This window comes from Triturus cristatus, chromosome 3_2 (genome assembly GCF_964204655.1).
Source record: "Triturus cristatus chromosome 3_2, aTriCri1.1, whole genome shotgun sequence".
Classification (NCBI taxonomy): domain Eukaryota; kingdom Metazoa; phylum Chordata; class Amphibia; order Caudata; family Salamandridae; genus Triturus; species Triturus cristatus.
Genome location: NC_140584.1, coordinates 10,059,628 through 10,079,981, shown reverse-complemented (window position 1 = coordinate 10,079,981; position 20,354 = coordinate 10,059,628).

Genomic DNA, 20,354 nt, shown 5'->3' with positions numbered 1-20,354 from the left:
CTGAGTTGGTTTTGCCTCGGGTTGTTTCCAGTATGTTAAGGAAGTCTGTAGTGTCTTTTATATATGTGCTCATGGATTGAACCAAAGGTTGTGAGTGTTTGTCCAGGTATTTCCCGACGGGTTCATGTATAGAGTTGATGGTTGAAACTATAGGTCTGAATGGTGGATTTGTGGCGTCCTTGTGTATCTTAGGGATCATGTAGATATAAGGCACCGCTGGATTGATTTTATGTAGATATTTCTCGTCTTCTTTGCTGATGGTACCTAGGTCTAATGCTTTGTTTAAAATGGTTTGTAAGATCTTCATGAATTCCTGGGTGGGATCGGAAGGTGTCATCATGTATGTGTTGGAATCGTTGATGTGGTTTTGAACGTTCTTTTCGTAGAAGTCAGAATCCATAATCACCATTGCTCCCCCTTATCGGCTTGGCGAATCGTGATTTCACTTATTTCTGCGATTTGTCTCCACGCTTGTTGTTCCTTGTGGGTAAAATTGGTGATTTTGGTTTTGTGGGAGCTTGAAATCTTTTTAAGCTCTTTGAGGGTAATGGTTTCAAATGCGTCCAATACTTTGTGGCTGGTAGGAGCCATGAATGTGCTTTTATTGCGTAATCCTAAAAGGGTGTTTTCTTTAGGTCTTATGGTAGGCTCTACAATGTTGTTAAAGAAATGTTTTAATCGAAGGGATCGCATGAATTTGAAAAAACTTATTTCAATGTCAAGAGGATTAGAATGGTAGGTAGGTACGAAAGATAATCCTTTTTGTAAGGTGTTGATTTGAAAATCTGTCAATTTATATTTAGAGATGTTGATGACTTTGGTTGATGGGTTTTGGTGGTACGCTTTTTCTTCCTACTTCTTCTGGTGGTCTTTGGCCTGGGTCTAAAAAAGACTGATCGGTAGTATGCGATGTTGATGGAGCTGCTGTTTCCGACTGGAGTGAGTCGTATGTTGTTCTAGTTGTATCTGGGGGTTGAGTCTTGTCTTGTTTGCGTGGTGGTCTTTTTTGCAGGGCGTCATCAGAAGAAGAGGCGTCTGTGTCTGAAAACCGACCTGTGTTGGTTCTCTGTTGTCGTCTATTAGCATACACTTCAGCCCAGGTATATACTTCTCCTAACTTGTAGTCGACAGTATCTCTTTTAAATTTTCTGGTTTTCCTTTCATTAATCTCTTTAGTGTAATCATCAAGTTGTTTGTTGATGTCTTGTAGTGTTTTGTTCCAGTCCGTGTCTTCTAATCTGGTAGACAAATCTTGTTTGAGTTCCATAATTTCTTGATTGAGATCTTCTACTAACTTAGACAGTTCCTCTACTATCAATAAAATCAAATCCAACGAGCATTTGTTAAGAATGGCCTCCCATTTTTGTGTAAATCGCGTGTTGTTTTTGCAGAGTGTAGATTTTAGCGCTATTCGTAATCCCCTGGGTATCCGTTGCACTTTGTGGTATTTGATGAGCGTGCTTGCATGTAATCTTTGGTTGATAACTTTCTTTGAAACGTATAATAGTTGTTTGATGGTTGATTGTATTGAAGTTGTGCTAGTACTGGTTTCCTCTGTTTCCTCAAATAAATTGTAGATGCGTTGAGTGTCATCCGTGGTATACACGAAAGTGTCAGCTCTATTTTCTGTAGATTTCGCAATGTCTTCTAGTGACATGGTGGGTGCGTACTCTGTTTTGCTCAGGTAGGAAATGTAAGTGGTAAATAAACAGATTATCGCACTCCTGGATGAGATAAGTGTCTCACTGGTAAATGGGTCGGTGGTGCAATTGGGTGAATCCTCCTGAGTATGAGGAGATATGTGCACCACATGTCCTTCACTCGGTTGTCTTTTTAAAGTTTTAGTCACTACCCCATCTAGTTTCGCATCACCCACCACCCACAAACCTTCATTGTTTTCGTGTTCTTTTTTTCACTATGGTCATCACCTATTCACATACACTCCTGATAACAACGTTACTAGGACTTTGTGATTCACGAGCATGACACAGACCTTCTGATACCCTGTTTCCTCATTTTCAGCTTGACAGCCCCTGATGAAGGGCTCATAAGCCCAAAATGCATTGGGCAGTATGAATCGCATCAAGTTAAATGTATTTACTTGAAAATAATGAAAGTTTTCTTTTTCAACGACTTAACCATGAAGAATTAATGGATTTAAGCGTATGATCAAATAAAGGATCAAATAACAAAGAAAGACTGTTGACTTGTTATCACATTTCTCACGAGTGCAAAAGGGAGACATTCTTTACGACTTAAGGAGTGCAGTCAATACCTGCAAAAAAAAGATACATTCCACCCAAGTACTTGACTCCAGTTTCTTACAATTCCTAAACCTTTGTCTATAAAGTTCTGGGTTCAACTCAGAACTGGGTATTAAGGCTTCCTTCATGTGGACATAGGAATTCTGATCCTCAGAGGGAAAATCTACCAAGGTATCCTGCCCCCACAACCCCGCTCCCCAATCCTTCTCAGGGACCCGGTGGGAGGTCATAGCTACCTCATAGGCCTTAAACCATTGCCCAATATTTTCATTCTTGTGGAACTTCTTAATGACATATTTGGGGATGAATACTCTTGTTTCTACAGGCACGGATGGTGTGCTGCCACCAGAGGGAGTAATTTCTAACCTCTTGGCTTTCAACTTCAACTCCCTCAACATCCTCTCATGCTCTAAATGCATTCTATATTCTTCCAAGGCTAACTTCTTATTCTCTAACTCCATCTGACCACCCAGCTTGAGCTTGGCTAGCTCCAACTTATGCATTCTATCCCTCTCCCTGTCTTCCAGCTCCTCTGGGGACAGGCCCTTTGAAGAAACACTGCTGCCTAGCCTGGAAGGTACTTTCTCCCCGGTCAGGCCCAATCCAGCTGCCCATCTGTATCCTCTGCCTCTTCCCTAGGCTCCTCGGGATGCTCAGTAGCATTTTTAGATTCCAACCAGACCCTCAGCACCTTTTGGAACCTTTCCTTACTGGTGATGCCTTTCGCAGAGATTTTAAATCTTTTACAGAAGGTTTTAAACTGTGGCACAGAGTAGGTATCCACCCTATCTTCTTCAAATTGTAGATCCATAGATGCGTTGGATGCTGCTTTGGTCATGGTGGCAAGAATTTGCAGTTCTTAGCAAAAACAGAAGTTCCAAGGAACATTTTTTACCAAATATATGTGGTCGCGTTATGGTCTGCACTCACTAGTAGTGTACACCAATCACTGTATATGAGTCACAAATGCGAGTCCAAATCCTCACCGCTGATGACCAATGTTAGAAATGGGGGTCTCTAGTTGGCAGAGGTAGATACCTTTGACCAAGTAGGGGCCCTTGCTTCTTGTCAGGGTAAGGGGGCTACACTCCTAAAGTAACCCCTGCTCACCCCCTTGGTAGCTTGGCACTAGCAGGCAGGCTTATCTCAGAGGCAATGTGTAAAGCATTTTTGAACACATACGTTAATACAGTGAAAACACTACAAATGGACACCAAACCAGTTTAGAAAAATAAGTAATTTTTATCTAGACTTAACACAAGACCAAACGACAAAAATCCACAACACAGTAAAAATATGACTTTCAGATGGTAGAAATAGCTTAGTTCAATGTAGATGGTAAATGCATCACTTTATTCTCAAAGTACATTGGATGCGTCATGCAATACAAACAAAAGGGTCACAGGGAAGGTGATGTGTTGGTTCCTTGCCTCGAGGAGGTGATGAGTTGGTTCCTTACTGCAGCGCAGAGGAGGTGATGCGTTGGTTCCTCACCGGAGAGGAGGTGATGCGTCGGTTTCTAACTGCGTTTCGGTTATGATGCGACAAGATGGTGCCTCGATGCGATGCGACGATCCGGTGCAAAGCGACAAAATGGTGTCATTGATGCGATGCGACATCGTGGTTGCGATGAGTGCACCTCCGACAGCCGTGCGGCGAAATCGATGAACTTTAGAGCCACGACAGGCCCTGCAACACGCTTCTCCGGTGATGCGACGGCAACCTCAGCGGCGGCGGCACGCTTCTCCAGTGGTGCGACACGCTTCTTGTCGTGTCGCCGCCGCAGCCACAGAACAGTAGCGTCCCGTGGTGGGAGTGCTGCAGGGCACTGATGTTTTGCGGGGGGCAGTAAACTATGGATTATGGCCAGTTAGAGGTAAGTAAACAAGTAATTAAATAAAACAAATTTTGTTGAGTGCCCTGCATCGCATTTGGCCATAGTTACTACCCCCCACCCTGACCCTCCCCCGCACCACGTCAGCACCCGGCAGCACTCCCACCACGGGCCGCTACTGTTCTTCGGCTGCGGCGGCGACACGCTTCTTCCTCGTTGCGTAGCGCTTCCAGCTCCCAGCGACACGCAGTCTCCAGAGGGCCCAAAACACCAGCAGGCACCTCTCTGCAGGTAGAATTCCAGCAAGGGAATTCAGGGGGGATCTTGTAGTGAAGTCTTTGTGTCCCTGAGACTTCAGAACAGGAGGCAAGCTCAGCTTCAAGCCCTTGGAGATCTTCCTTAAGATAGTAAAAGTACACACAAAGTTCCTTTTCTACTTTCCTTGGCAATGAGCAACCACTGCAGGCCAACCCCAAACAGCAGACAGCACAGGAGCAGTTCCCTTCTTCAGCTTCCTTGGTTTCTCTCCTTGGTAAAGGTTTGTCTTGATTCCCAGAATTGGTCCAAAGTTCTGGGGTCTGGGCCCCAATATTTATACTGCAAAATCCTTTGTCCTCTGAAGGCAGAGGGTGTCTGTGCCCAGCCAAAACAACTTCTGTCCTCCCTAGTGCAGCTTCCTGGCAGGAGGTGGAGACAGCATTGTTGAAAGCAGACCTGGCCCAGGTAGCTGAAAGAAAAGCTCCTCCCCTACTCTCTATTCTATGAGGGCTCAGGTCAGTGAAAGGAAATCTCCACCTCCTACTCTCTATTCAATGCAGGACCAATTCAGCCCAGCCCTGACCCATCAGACTGCTGGAGCCAAACCCCTCTACAGCCCCCTGTTACTCACAAACCAGACATGGAATACACAAACCTAGCAAAGACATGCTGGATGGTTAGGCAATAAAATACCTACTATCGAAAAGTGGTATTTTCAAACACAGAATATAAAAATCACCCACACTAAAATATGTATTTCAACATTCTGAGTTAAGGCATACTAAACTTTCTTTTTCTATCTTGTTCCTAGGGCCAGTTAGGATTATAAAATGTTATAATCAAACAGCCCATTCTGACCTATGGAAACAGATAGCCTTGCAATAGTGAAAAACAAAAATTGGCTGTAATTCATTATCGGGACATGCCAAACACATCAGGGCATGTCCTACATTTTACATATAATGCACCCTGCCCTTGGGCTCACCTTAGGGGTGACTAATATGTAGAAAAGGGAAGTTTTAGGGACTGGCAAGTGTGTGTATATTGCCAAGTCAACTTGGCAGTCCCATACTGCACACAGGCTCAGCAATGGCAAGCCTGAGCCATAGTTTACAAGCTGCTCCTGTGGGTGGCACAACCAGTGCTGCAAGACCACCAGCAGCATTCGATTAACAAGCCCTGGGCACACATGGTGCACTGTACTAGGGTCTGAAAAGTAAATCAAATAAGCCGATCATGGGGACACTAATCCAATACAACTCTTTACAATAGGGAGCACTTGCACTTTGGCACTCAATAGCAGTGGCACAGTGCTCAAAGCATCTAGACCAGCAAAAATATAGCAAAAACATGGGAGACAACAGTGAAAAAATGGAAGGGAGACCCATGCCAATGGTGCCAGGTCTAACACTGCCCGTGCCTTCTTCCCCCTCTCGCTGTCTGTGCCTTCTTGCACCCCAATGCCTGCACTGCCATTGTTCATGCCTTCTCGCCCCCTTCCCCCCACCCGCCCGCACTCCCGTTTGCAATGCTATAGGCCTTGCGTAAATGTGAGTCCTATTTGTAGGAGAGTAGGATCTGCTTCACATGGGTACCCCCACTTTTTGCTGGTGGTTCACTGTTTTTCGTCCTTAGTCTGGCTGTGGCCCTACTAATCAGGACCCCAGCCTAGCTGCTTTTTCTTTAAAATGGTTTCCATGTACATTAGGTACATCTCTAATTGGATTCTGGAGTGCCTTATAAGCCCCTAGTATATGGTATACTATGTACCTAGGGCATAGGTACCTCAGAGGCCTACTAGGGGCTGAAGCATGTATTATGCCACCCCTGGTAAGCACTCCAAAATGACACCACAGGTCTGCCACTGCAGCCTGGGTAAGGTGGTGCCTGCAGCCTGGGTAAGGTGGTGCCTGCACCCCTAACAGTGGTATAGGCTACCTATATCACTACCATTGCGCACACATATAAAACCTATAAGTCACTCCTATGGCAGGCCTTAACAATCCTGAAGGCAGAGTGCTTGGTTTTTATGTGAGAGGGTGTCTTGCACGAGCAGAGCCCCTCTGCAGCATTCAGAGTACCTCCTTTGATGCTGTTTGTGGTGCAGCCTGATCATATACTCTTAGGTGCATTATAACCTCGCGGTAAATGCTAAGTTTGGACTGGCTGCACAGAAACATGTCGTGTTTGGTGTCAAACACTTTGGAATACTACCCCCCCCCGCCAGCTCTGGCAGCAGGGGTAGCATTCCACCCTTCTAGAGGGAGTGACATGTTCACACTGGTCTACCCGATAAAGACTTTCTAAAGCCCTGGCATCACAAAATGGATGCCACTGCCACAGACACGGATTTGGCCTCCTGCTGCTGACCGAAACTCCGGCAGGGGAGGCCTGGACAGTAGGTTTCCTGTCCCAGGGAGGTGCAACCACAGGTAGACAGGTAGATGTGTATTGGGGCTGGGCAGGAGCACTCTTTAGTGCTTTGAAGTCCTGCACTGGGGGCACACTTGGTGTCCCTGTGCATAGTCCAGTTCAAACGGGTTGCAGGGGCTACCTGCCCCTGCTCTGGCGCAAAGCTGGACAAAGGAAATGGGTATAAACCACCCACCTTTCCAAACCCTCCCATAGGTGGGTCCCTAGAGTATGTCCAACCCCCAAACTTTGTATAAGTATGGGAGCCCAGTCCTTGAGTCCCTGGACGAAACTCTGCAACATATATCCTGTGCCTTTGACTTTCTATTTCCGCTAGAAGACTGAAGAAATTTAAACGAGATAGCCATCTTTAAGGCCCGCTTAAATGAACATCATGCAGAGAAAATTGCTGGGAAACTCCTTGCTAGCGAGCAGGATCGGTATGAATACAATGAGCGTATTGGGAGGTACTTGGCAGTCAGGGCCAAACACCAGAGCATGGATTTTAATATTGATAAAATTAAGAATATGAGCGGAAATATAGTCACAGAACCTGGGGAAATTAGGGAGGCCTTTAGGGAGTTTTACGCAAACCTGTATAAAGAACCCGTCTCTAGAGCACCAGATAACCACTCATCTTCCCCTCCGTGCTCTGTTACACTTACAGATGAACATAGGTTGATGATAGGCGGAGAAATTTCATTAGAAGAGCTGCAATCGGCCTTGTTTTCCCTGCCCTCAGGTAAGGCTTCAGGTTTAGACTCTATACCATTAGAGTTTTATAAAATATTCTTTGCAGAAGTTCAACAGGTTCTTTTGAACCTCGTAAATGGAGTCAGTAAGGGGAGTTTACCGCCTAGATCATGGGATGTTGCCAATATAATTATATTCTTAAAGAAAGATAAAGATCCCACCGCGCTTGGCTCCTACAGACCCATTACACTGCTAAATAGTGACGGAAAGCTTTACTCTAAGATCTTCGCTACCCGATTGGCTGGGGTCATACACCAGATTGTTTCGGATAAACAGCATGGGTTTTTCCCGGGACGGGGAACTACAGACCATATCCAAAGGGTTATAACGATTTTTGACGCAACTGAAGCTTTATCTAAACCAATGGGGGTCTGTTTTTTGGATGCTGAAAAGGCCTTCGACCGTGTGTTGTGGGCCTTTCTCTGGAAAATGATGGAGCGTGTTGGATTGGGGATAAATTTCATCAATGCAATCCAGGCAATATATAAAAGACCTACTGCCTATTTGAGTATAATGGGACAACAAACTGAATCTTTTGTAATAGAGAGGGGTACAAGACAGGGTTGCCCTATGTCTCCCTTACTCTTTGCGCTATTTATTGACCCCTTTATTAGAATGTTGGAAGCTTCGCAAGAGGTTCTGCCTGTGACATTACAGGGGTGGGATACCAAGACTCTTGCTTATGCCGACGACATTGCCATAATTACAAGTGACCCAGATAGGGCTATAAGGGCTGTGGAGGAATTGGCTGAAGTATATGGAAAGGGGTCAGGATTCCTCTTGAACAAAAATAAAACCCAAATTTTAATTAATAGGCACACGTTAGCATCAGATATCAGGATTACAAATGAGGCCACGTATCTTGGTATTCGCATTACTTCAAAGTTAGAATTGATAGTTGATAATAATTTGTCCCCTATCTTGGTAAAAGCCAAGCTTGATTTTAAAAGATGGGATAATATGAGACTGTCAATAATGGGAAGATGTAATTTAATAAAAATGATTTTTCTTCCAAAAGTATTATATGTGTTTAGATCTCTCCCACTAGAAATTAATGATTTATGGTTTAAAAAAATTGACCGGATAACAGCTAGTTTTATCTGGGCATACGGGAAGACTAGAAGAGCGAATACTTTTATGTGTCTACCTAGAGGTAGGGGTGGCTGGGCATTACCAAACTTCAGGCTGTATTATCTCTCTACAGTCTTGCAGTGTTATCAGATATTGTTCAGCTGCCGTACTACTGCACAGGATCCCAGCATCAGGGTACCCTTCATTTATGAGCTATTGCTTGGTAAATCTGCTCAGGGGTGTCTAATGATGTTCTCTGAGCAAAGCTGCTTTAAACGAACCCGCTTTAAGACTCTGTATGCAGCTTATAGGAATTGGGTATTGGTTAGGAAAAAAGCAGGGGTGGGCAGGTATAACCGATACACTCCTCTGATACGAAATGAGCAACTGCTCTGTATATTTCAGGACAGCTGTTTTAAAAGATGGGGGTGTAACGGGGTTAGCAGACTGGGAGACTTTTTGGTAGATAGTTCATTTGCTCCTTTTGAACTGATCTGTGGCAAATTTAATATCCCATCGCGAGATTTTTTTAAATATTTACAGATCAGGGATTTCTTTTCTAAGAAAGTAGGGGGGTCTGCTGGATTTGATCAAATACCGGTATTGGAGGTTATCATAAAAAAAGCTATCCCCTCCATCTCTCAGGTATATTGCTGCTTATTGGAATTGGTTCCTGACGACCTCGAGAAACAGGATACGAAATGGAAGGAGAAACTTGACTTGGTCGACTCAGGGTTTTTGGAATCACTGGAGCTAGGGGGGACAGTGATGTATGCCTCGAATTTGCAATCGCAACACTATAAAACGGTTTATGACTTATATATGACCCCAGCTAAGATTGCAAAATGGGGCGGTACGGTTGGGATAAACTGCCCCAGATTTCATGCTCCAGGGGCAGACCTGGTTCATATATTCTACTCCTGTCCCAGTTTAAATCAAATAGAGTTACAGATTGTGGGCTTTTTAGGGGAGATTTTAAAAAGCGTCATCACTCCGTCCCCACAGCTTATGCTTTTGGGAGTAGACAAAACCTACTCAGGACCTGGGCTGGAATTGATTTTTATAGCTATGTCAGTGTATAGATTGTGTATTTCTGCTGCATGGCTGGATAGACTTCCTCCGACATTCCAGCAAAGGAAAGGCCGTTTCCTGCATGTATATCAATTTGAAATGGCCCTATATAAACGTAAGGGTATTCAGGATAAACGAAAAGGAAGGATGATCTGGGGATTATTAACTGCATGGATAAATGAGTTTTAAGGTGTTTTAATGCTATAAACTACCCCTAAACGTGATTTAAATAGGGTTAATGTTAAGTTGAATATTACTTTAGCTTAGTTACCGGGTTCTGAAGTATTGTTTGCTTTTTCATGCCTAATGCTGCCCGTGGATATATATATGTATACCTGCTGATATCGGGTTTTTTTTGTATTGAGTGATAAAAAAATAAAAAAATAAATAAAGAAGAAGACTGAAGAAATCTCCCTTGGGGTCAAGGAGTGACTCCTCTGCTTGGCAGGCACCAAAGAAGCAACTGTCCGGTCTGCTACTCTGAAGCTCCCGCCAGACACCGAAGTCTTTGCATCACCAGAGGTGGATTTCCAGACTTCCCCGAGGCTACCCTGAGTCCACAGCAAAGCTGAGGCCTGAGGCTATCGTGGGTGACGTGGAACCGTGACCCCTGGACACCGTAATCTTTTGCCGATCCATCATCTTCCTGGTCTTCCTCAAAGTTGTGCTCTGGGCTCCGAGTAGCCCCAGCCTTGAGCACCTCCTGCACCGAAGATCTTGGCCTCCACTCCACGAGTGACCCGTGGGACAGTTTCAAGTGCGACCGCTCGAGGCTCCTTCACGATCGCTAGCCCGTTGGCTAGTGGGTCCCCACGAAGGCAACTCCTCTTCTGATTGGGCTTTCCTGGTTGCTCCAGATGTGCCCCGACTTACCTTCGCTGGGTGAGTCCCCCAGACCTTGCTGGTCTGCACCGACGTCCTTTTTCTATTTTCACGTGACTTGCCGTTGCCAAGGCTGGTTGGGTTCAATTTGGTCGCCGACACCGCATCACTCGACAGACTTCGTGGGATAGCTCGAAACCAGCTCCTGATCATCGGCGACGCCTCCTGGACCTCGTGGCTGAAGAATCAAGACACCTGTCAACTCACCTGAAGCACCCAACATCTGTGGGTATTAGACTATCGTGCCCCTGGTCACTGGAAAGTGACCCAGACTCTGTCCCCTCTGCTTTCAGGTTCCTTCCATCCTCAATCCAGGCTTGGATCTCTCCGGACACTTCTCCTCTTCACGGCAGCAGCACTCCTTAGCCAGCTTCCATTGAAAATAGCGACGCGACCCGACACCAAAAGACACCTATGCACCCGGCTTCCCTGGGTGAGGTAACTCGAGTACTCTGGTGCTCCCGTGGGTGTTGGCCCTAGACACCTCTAAGTCCAAAAGGGTTTGCTCGTAGCCATCCTCTAAGTGTCCTTAAACTCTTAATTTCCAACCGCGACTTTCCCCATAGCAGTTAACCGCGATTCGCGGCTCTTTTCTCACACTGCACGCGTCCCCCGTGGGTCCTCTGTGTCACTACCTTGGGTGGTTCCTTGTGGTCCAAGCACTTCTACAGGCTCTAGGCCTTGTGTATAGTTCAGTCATGGTTCTTATACCACTTTATTGGTATATGGTATGGTTTGGTACGCCCCTATTTATGTTTGTGCTTTTACTGTTGAATACTGACTTGTAACTTACGTACTTCGAACTCCAGCCTCATAAAGAGACTAGAGGGGTGTGTTTTATCTTAAATACATATATTTTAAATATATACCTGGAGTGGTTGTCTTTTCATTTGGTCATTCAAGAGATTATAGACTGGTAAAACAAGCTGCTTTACATTCCTTCAAGACCACTAGGATAGCTTTCAATAAAGGTTGTCTTTAACCTATCACCATAAGGGGTTGTTTGGACTGATACAGGGTGCACACTATAACTAGTGGACTGTATATATCAGGCCAACTTCTCTCACTATTGCATTGCAAATGCTTGTTTTTGTAGATGCATTGGGATGCAAAAGCCAAATGCCTCATGACAAGTTGACAAACGCATCCTGACATAGAAGTTTATTGTTATCTTTTGCCAATGGCGGGTGTCGCATCAGGACCTAGTACTGTGGCGTTTATGACCAGAATTGGTCATTAAAACAAGGGAGTCCTAAAGTAGGCAGACGAACGAGTGGCATTTAAATTCCGCGACCGCTTGGCTGTGCCGCTATTGGGGTAGATGTGTTTTTACGGTCATTAATGGGTTCATAAGTCTTGCTGCTGTTCGCTAAACATGCTTCATGTAATGTTGAAACTTTGTTGGCTGTTTACCAAAAAGGCAGTAAAAAGAACATACATTGGTTCACAATTGTATTACGATGCCAATCCTTTGGAATATGTGCGTGTGTCTGCTCCCGGATCGAGCGTCTGGCCAGGGTGTTGTTCTTGCGGGGAAGCGATGCAGACACACATTTAGTCCCGGCCTCAGAAAACATTAGTGTGCACTGGAGGAGTACGCTGGCCTGGTAAGTGAGGCCCTTGCGTCATCACCACCTGGTCATCACCACCTGACGACTGAGGTGGGGGTCACAGTCCAACTCCCCAAGGAAAGAAGGGTTCCTCATTACTAGTATTGCTGTTTTTTTCTGGCCGCCAAGAAAACAAAAAAAGAAAGTGCTAATTCTAAGCAGACTGCACAGTTTGGCCAATACAAAAATGTTTTTGAAAATTTTTAGGTCCAGGGTGGTGGGGATGTTTCTAGGGCGGCGGGGATGTTTCTAGGGCGGCATATGGTTCTGCATGTGCTTAAACTTTTTTTTCCCTAAGTGTCGTACATTTTCACTCATTTCAGATAAATTGTGCATTTAATAAAATGGGTGCACACAAAGTATGCTATTTGTGTAGAATGGGTACTTGCCATTTTAGCTAATGCTACGCATTTATTGTGTATGCATGTAGATTTTTTGTTGTAGTTCTGAACCTAAGTTGAATTGCAGATTCTCCAAGCCAGTTGTGAATGAGAGTTCTGCTTTTACAAAAGACAGCGGAGAAGAATATTAGTCATTCTCTCTTCTCTTACTGTTTATTAATCACAGCCCAACAACAACAAAAACTGTAACTCTCAATATCCTGTAGTCCCCACAGGAAATGACATAACACAGATAAAGGGTTACATTTTCTTGATGCGTCCAGAGGTAGAGTGTCCATGGGTGAAACAGACGACCAAAAACCTACCAGGAGCCACATTACATCCTCTCGTACGTTCCAGATGTCATCCGTAGTCCAGAGGTCTACATCCACTGTAGTCCAAGGCTTTGATGGAGGCCACATCCACTTGTCAGACCAATGCCGGATTTGGTGCTCCAAAGGTACAGGAAACTACAAAGACCCATCAGTTATCGGGTGGGGAGGCTCTATTGTGCATGTTCAAAGTGAATTAATTACAGACATTGCCACATGACCAGCAGGTTTACAATAAAGGGCTCGAAAAGTAGAAACCCTTGACCAATCTTGGACCTTCAAGATACCCTCCAATATTGCACTGCCCAAAATGCCTTGGGTGCCATGGCACTCTTATGCACCGTAAGTGGAAGTGTCTACCCCTGCTCTCACCATCACAAGCTTAACCCATGTAATTAAAGTTGTACGAATAACAAGAGGAAAAGTCTTCCACAAAGCTATGAGTAACTGAGGCACAGGAGTTTGCAACCCTTCAGTAACTCAATATATCGGTGGAGGCATTATGCCACACAGAATTTGGGGTCCATAGCAAAATAAGAAAATTCCACAATGGAGGACACATTTTTTCCATCCGGAAATGCGAAAATGAACCCCTGTAGGTGTGAACTGCATAACCATGATGTCCAATGCTCCTACGTCTGAAATCCTTTTAAAAGAGACTAAATATAAAAGCATTACCAACTTAGCCGACAACCACTTAATTAACAAAGAATCATTATCACCCCAAGTGCATTACCAGATTCCCACAAACATCGCTGTGCACCTTGGTTTAGAATGGTTGAAATACCTAATATCCTTCAACAACCTAAAGATCAAATGATACTCACTAGTTGGCTTACCATCCACTTTCTATGGTCCACTTAAATGCCAACCTATAATTATTAATGGTCTGATAGGACTTTCACCCTGATGCTAGACATGCCAAGAAGTTGGATAACCCTACAGCACCTGCTGAAATGGTATCCAAATGGCTTTCCAGATACCAGCCACACCAGAAGCCCCATCCTGACTTGTAAGCCTTGACAGTGCCGGCGACCTGTGAGGCTTGGATGTAAACTGAAGTTGCATGCAAAAGTCCTGGCACATCTGTAAACACCTGAAAGATTACAATCTGCCAAGACCAGTTTGTTATGATGAACTAACATATGACACTGGCCGTAGGGGGTTCCTCAACATCTGAGGGAAAACAGGCAACTGCACAGTGCAGTCTTGTCATGAGTTCCAGCAGAGTGGGAAACCAAGATTGACACAGCCCTCTCCTTGTGTCTGCGAGTCTGAGCCAATGTCTGCGCTACCATGACAATTGGTTGGGAGGGGTTCATTATACCTTCCCCCCAGTTTTGTAGGAATGCATCCTTGGGCAACAGCCCTGTATCTGGTCTCCAAAGGAAGAATATCCGCAGCTTAGCAGTAAATCTGGAGGCAACTAGATATATGCAGAATAGATCCGAAAGTCTTTCCAGCTCCTTGAACAGATTGGAATCTAACTTCCATTCGCTTCTGCCTGACACATTCTGTGAATACCAATCTGCAACCAGATTACCCGTCCCCCATCATGTATTCCGCTACAGGCAATATTTCCTGCCAGAGACAGAACTCCTACACTACCTTTGCCAATTCCGCCAACAGGTTCGATAGAGTCCCAGCTGTCCGATTGTCCATGTGAAGGACGACCGTACATTGTAGTATGTATTTTATCCAGCTTTGAATTAAACAGTAGCTTGCAAGAAATTCGAAACAATGTATGTGCCATGATAACTTTCTCCTAAACCATCTTCGTCTAGTCCAGTAGGTGCCTCACCTTGCGCCCTATCCCCATAGACTTGCATTGGATTCTAAAACAAGATCTGGCGAAGAGGGAAAAATCATTCTGCTGTTCCAGGTGTTCATATGGGTGATCCACCAAGAAACGACTCTTCATCTAACAGGACCAACTGAGAATATTGCAGTCCTCTTTGAAAATGCATTAATTTTAACCTCTGACAAGCCCGATAATAAAGGGCCCTGGAAATATTGCCTAAAATGATGATGCTGACAACCTCACTATCCATGCCAGATGCCCTAATGAAATATAGGTCTGACCCAAGAGTGATCTCTACTCTTTTCAGATGCCCTTCAATTTCTCGCGTGGCAACATCAACAAGCCCTTGTCTTCATCCACGAGGAATCTCAACAAGTCCATCCGTTGAGAGGAAATAAGATCTGACTTTTTTCTACATACACAATGAACTTTAGACTCTGCAAATGATCCAAGGCCATCTGTACCTGCTGTACCAAGAGAGTTCTCTCCTGACTGAAGACAATCATATCATCTAGATGCACAATAATTCTGAGGGCTTGAGACCTGAGGAATGCCAACACTGGTTTTAGCAGCTTGGTAAAACACAGAGAAGCTTAGGGTAATCTGAATGGTAAAGACTTCCTTGCCAAAAGAATTCCAAATAATTCTTGTGACCCTAAATTTTAGGGGCTGTCAAATAAGCATTCTTTAGGCCTAGACTAACCATCTAGTCGCTAAACAGCAGGTCTCTCAAACAGACCATTGTTCCCATCTTAAAATTACGATAAACCATAAACAGATTTAAATGTGTCAAATTGATCACAGGCCTCAACTTTTTTTCTTGTACAAGACAAATATTGCGGACATCCGTCTGGAGTTGCAGGCTCAAGGTGTGGCATCCTCTGGACTGGAGTAATGTGGATTTGCCCACCTCTTTATACTTAACACGTCTTCTACTGTATCTCTTATGAAGGTGATGCGTGTGTGCTCTCTAGCGCTGCATCTCCTTACACATGCATAGCTGTGATACATATTGTAACAAATTCACCTTTTCTGCATGGTTACTCCAGATGTTTCACCTTTTTCTGGACCCTAGTTTTGCTTATATTACGACTCCACTGTCATACCTACATTCAGTGCAACAGTGTAGGTGCTCTGGCCATTAAATTGAATTGGTTTCACCCAACTGATCTAATTAGCTTTTCCCTAGGTCCATAGTAGCTAGCACATAAAATGAACAAAGGCATGGGAGTGAAATGTTCTATGTGGGATGCAGTGTGTATTTACCCCACACACAAATATGGAAACAAATATAGCTGCTAGCGGCACCACCGTGCTCTGGATGGACTGCAGTTTAAAGGCACTTCAGTAACGCATGGCAAGAATAAGTGGCTTTACCAAGCAGGGACATGTATTTTTATGTATTAGGTTACCCCTTAAGTCTATATTTATATATTCAACACTCCTTTTCTCCAACGATCCCTTGCCCCTGGAACCAGAAAGGGAACAGACCACTCTAATTTTGTGGAGGTAATTTCTTTATTTTTTGTCCTGCTGTGCCACCATGACACGTTTTGGCCCCTAGAGGCTTTGATCACATGTCGTGCTACCGTTTCCTCCCTCAAACTGAAAGTGCCAAGTGCTATTAGGTATGGAAAACCGACTGCCCGTCTGTTTTCCCCTGCCCTTATACAAACTTTCAGCATATTGGTACATTTGATTATGGTAACCAATACCTGTGCAAAAATCGCAAAATGACTATTTAAATACATTTGAGTAATATACATGGTAAAAAACATTATAAAAAGACTAATGCTTGAAACTCAATTGTCCTTTCATATGTGGCATATGTAAACAATAATATGTACATAACCTAAATTCTAGTTCCAAGTATAATCCATGATAACTAAAACTTAATTTAAAACCATGTGCAAAATACGCAATATTCCTGTCTAAATACAGTTTGGTAAAGATACACATAGTTAAAATTGGTCTATGTACAATGCGTGCATTGAAGGAATGTTTCATACCTATGCCACATATTACTATAAGTTGATGTGCAAATGGACATAATACCCATTAGGGAATGTATCCTGCTGATTGTAAAGTGCTGAGTAATTGTGTAAAATCGTGCGAAAATTAAAAATGAAATAGTTACTCTTATGCGAGGTCTGTTTGTAGAACTCACAGATCCCTACATATAAAGTGCCAATGTCCTGTTTTAAAAGTATTAGCTTGCTAAGGACGGTCAGATGGAAGCGTCCTTAGTAGCATGAAAAAGAAAGGACTAAAAGAAAGAGAACTGAGAAAGCATTATTTTAAGGATAGGTGCATTTGTCCTGCTACTTTCCATGTAGTAGGTGGACCTGGGATTAAAACTTGGAGATTGCTTGAGGCATGGTGAGTACGTCTATAACCATGTATGCAGATCCTCAGTGGTATTTAATCCTTGTCGGCTTTTGCAATCTAATTCTAGAATGTACCTAGTCTCCAAACGTCTGAGAATGGCCTCCCTATTGCCACCCCCTCTTAATGGCTGGAAGGCATCTATCACATAGTACTTTAATTTATCCAGGTCATTGCCATGGCTCTCTTTAAAGTGGCGCGCCACAGGGTAGGTCACATCAGAGTTGGCGATGGCTCTCAAGTGCTGGAGCACTCTCTTGTGGACTTGCAGTTTCGTGCTCCCCATGTACTGCAGTCCACAGGAGCACTTCAGCACATAGACAGCAAATTCCGATTTGTAAATCAAAAATGTGTCAAGTTTACAGGGCTGGCTCTTAAAAGGTGATCAGTAAGTAGTCTCGCTAACCCCATATTTGCAAGCCCTGCAATTGGAGCATCTGACGCAACCTTTGCGTTCTGTCAGCCAACCTGAGCCTGTCTTGATCTCGGTACTACTACTGACCACAAAATCACTAGTGCTAGGGGCCCTTCTATATGTTATATTGGGGGTGTGTGGAAGTTTCTCCCCCAATACAGATCACTTAACACTAGATGCCAGTTGTTTTCAAAGATTTTGTTTAGACTGTCCTTCTGCTTATTATACGTAAGAATAAGTCTGGGGTTGTTAGTATTTGGGCCTGTGTTGAGCATTAGTTTCTTTTTGCTTCGTGATGGTTTAAGGAGCAAGTCCTTGCGAGACAGTGCCCTGGTGCGCCAAATGGCATCATCAACTATATGTTTGGAATAACCCCTATCCAAAAATCTTGATTTGCATTCCTCTTGTGCTGCTACTAGATCTTGTTCCCTGCTGCAAATCCTGTGTATTCTCAACAGTTTCCCGTAGGGGATGCTGCAGATGGTATGTCTGGGGTGAAAGCTAGTGGAATGAAGTACCGTGTTTCCTGCCCTGGGTTTACGATGTAATTTTGTTTCTAATTTCCCATTGGCCACATATACTTCAACATCTAAAAAGCTGATGGAACTGTTACTTATGTTGTACGTAAAGTGCAGGTTTATGTCATTGCAATTTAACTTTGTGATGAACTCCTCTGCACTGACTCTGTCCCCACACCATACCACGGACATGTCATCAATGTAGAGGACCAATTTGACCACATTTCGTGCCATGGTCTCAGCATACACAGTAGTTAAAATCATTATCTCCCACCACCCCATATGTAGGCAGGCGTAGCTAGGGGAAAAACTTGCTCCCATAGCTACGCCCCTTACTTGGTGATAGACCTGTTGTTGAAACAAGAAATAGTTATTCTCTAAACAAAACCTGGTTAAACTAATAAGCATTTTGTTGTGGGAATAAAATTCAATTGGTCTAGAGCCTAAATAATATTCAAGTGCCCTTATACCATCATTATGATGAATGGAAGTATACAAATTGGAAACATCCAATGCTATTAGCAGATATTCATTATGCCATTCAAAGTCCTGAATTTGTTTTTAAAAATCAGTGGTATCATGTATAAATGATGGAAGGGCCTTTACATGTTCTTGGAGGAAGGAATCAATTTAAATAGAAACATTTTCCAAAAGACTCTGGTTAGCGTATATTATTGGCCTTCCTGGTGGTTGGGAAGTGTCTTTGTGCACTTTTGGTATGAAGTACATGATGGGCATGACGGGGTAGTCATTTTTGGGAAATCTAAACTCATCCTGATTTATAAGCCCCGCACTCTTCCAGGCTAAAAGTTTAGAATATAATTCATTTTGTACAGCCCTGATCACTTGTCTGTCACTCAATCTAAGCAATTGCTGTCAGATAATTGTCGCATCGCTTCCTCCATGTATTGTTTAATGGCCAGATGACCACGTTGCCACCTTTATCCGAATTTTGCACCACTACGGGTTCATTGTTCCGTAATTTTTGAAATAATTGTTGGTACTTATGTTGTTAAGCAGAACAGGTTCCTAAGCACCCTTTGAATTTTGTAATTCAATTTTTTGACTTCCGCTGTTATTATTTCATGGAAGGTATCGATTGATTCTCTGGGTATTACGGTCATAAAACGTGGAATTTAGGTTTGAATCCTGTCTATCGGGTGGCGCTAATGTTTATGGGATGTTGTTTTATAGAGGATTGAGTGGATTCCTCCTCAGCCTGGTTAAGATTGTTGTTTTGTATGGCCTAAAGATCCCGTAATATGCTGACATCCGATGCTACTAATAATCTGCTGTTACTAGGGGAAGCTATATCTGGTCTCTGCACCGGTGTTTTGTTCAGTCTCTGATGATGACATTTTTGTAATTTTAGCTTCCTAATGAATTTATGTATGTCATCTCTCGTCTGGGGGTAGCCGAAATTGCTCTCAGGGCAATATCTAAGTCCCAGTGCTAGTAGTTGTTGCTCAGCTTGGTCGAGATTAATGTCCGATAGATTAATGATTGTGTTGGCGCCTTGGATTTGGTTCCTTACTTGCGATGCCACCCCTTGTTGTTCGGTTTCTTGTTTGCCTTTGTTTTGGCACCTTCTGTGCCTTCTTTCGCGTCGCCTTTTATTTCTCCTCTGTTTGCTTTGGGATTTGGGTTCCTCGGGCGCAGGGTCTGGCACCTACCCACCCTTAATAAATTGAGCTCCTCAGCCAATGTAATGTTTTTGTGACTGGGATTGGCTTCCTCCTGTTGCACCAGACGAGCTTAGGTCCAACATTGATGATGCAGTTTATAATTCTCTGCTGGGACCAGCTACAGCCCCCTTGTCAGTCCTGTTTTTAATTCCTTTATGTGGTGCTCTTGCTGCATCATACTTACAAGAGAAGGTGAATATCTGGCCTTGATCGTAATCGTTTTTATCCCGTTGGAACTTAAATGTTTTACATTTCTTTATAATGTCCTCCTCTTTCTTAAGGCGTGTGATCATTTCTTCCCTGAGTTTAGTATTGCCTTCGCTGGTCTCAATCTGTAGGTTTAATTGATCTATTTGTTTCTGCAAATCAATTCTGTCTATTTCTGCATATTTAATTAGTATTTATATCAGTTTTCTTGAAGATTCTAGATTGCATTCTCCCCAATCCCTTAGCATATTGGGATTGGGGTTGTCGTAGCTCGGAGCGAGCATAATACGCAGTTGATCCAGATCGGGTCACTCAATCTCCCTATGCTTCCACGAATAGGATGATTTCCCAGTCACAGGCACACACACACATCACACGCTGGTGGGGCCCATAACACCAACATTCATTCTATCAAACTATCCGCACCTAACCAGAGGGAGATTTTCCCCAATTTACTCCGATCCGGACTGTTCCCT